Raw genomic sequence first — 530 nt, 5'->3', positions numbered from 1 at the left:
AACCAACATCTCACAAAATTCCTGAGAATTTGCGACACTGTGAAGTCCAATGGAGTCCAGGAAGATGCCTATAAACTGCTCTTGTTCCCATTTTCACTTAGGGACAAGGCAGCTAAGTGGCTGGAATCATTCCCAAGGGGGAGCCTAACAACCTGGGATGAGGTGAAAAGCAAGTTTCTGGCATGTTTCTACCCCCCACAAAAGGTCAATAGGCTTCGATCTGAGGTTCAGACTTTTAGACAACAAGATGGTGAAACTCTCTACGAGGCATGGGAGAGGTTCAAGGATTTGACAAGGAAATGCCCACCAGACATGTTCCATGACTGGGTGCAATTGCATATTTTCTATGATGGACTTTCTTCTGAATCAAGGAAGGCTGTAGACCATTCATCAGGAGGTTCATTGAACAGGAAAAAGACTGTGGAAGAAGCCATTGAAGTGATTGAGACAGTGGCTGAGAATGAGTACTACTATGCTTCAGAGAGACACAACACTAAGGGAGTCATGGAGCTGAACCATGTTGATACAAT

At 44.5% G+C, this 530-nt stretch overlaps 1 non-coding gene across 1 annotated transcript; it reads right to left on the bottom strand.

Annotated features, from left to right (window-relative positions):
- Window positions 1–210: 210 nt before the first annotated feature.
- On the bottom strand, window positions 211–314 carry LOC112765282 (small nucleolar RNA R71). The gene has a single exon (XR_003183612.1). It is a non-coding gene; the product is annotated as a small nucleolar RNA R71 (small nucleolar RNA).
- Between the last annotated feature and the right edge of the window lie 216 nt (window positions 315–530).

The sequence above is a fragment of the Arachis hypogaea genome, chromosome 2, assembly GCF_003086295.3.
Source record: "Arachis hypogaea cultivar Tifrunner chromosome 2, arahy.Tifrunner.gnm2.J5K5, whole genome shotgun sequence".
In the NCBI taxonomy this organism is placed as follows: Eukaryota; Viridiplantae; Streptophyta; class Magnoliopsida; order Fabales; family Fabaceae; genus Arachis; species Arachis hypogaea.
The sequence above is the reverse complement of the archived record's forward strand: the minus strand, read 5'-3'. Positions and strand labels throughout refer to the sequence as shown.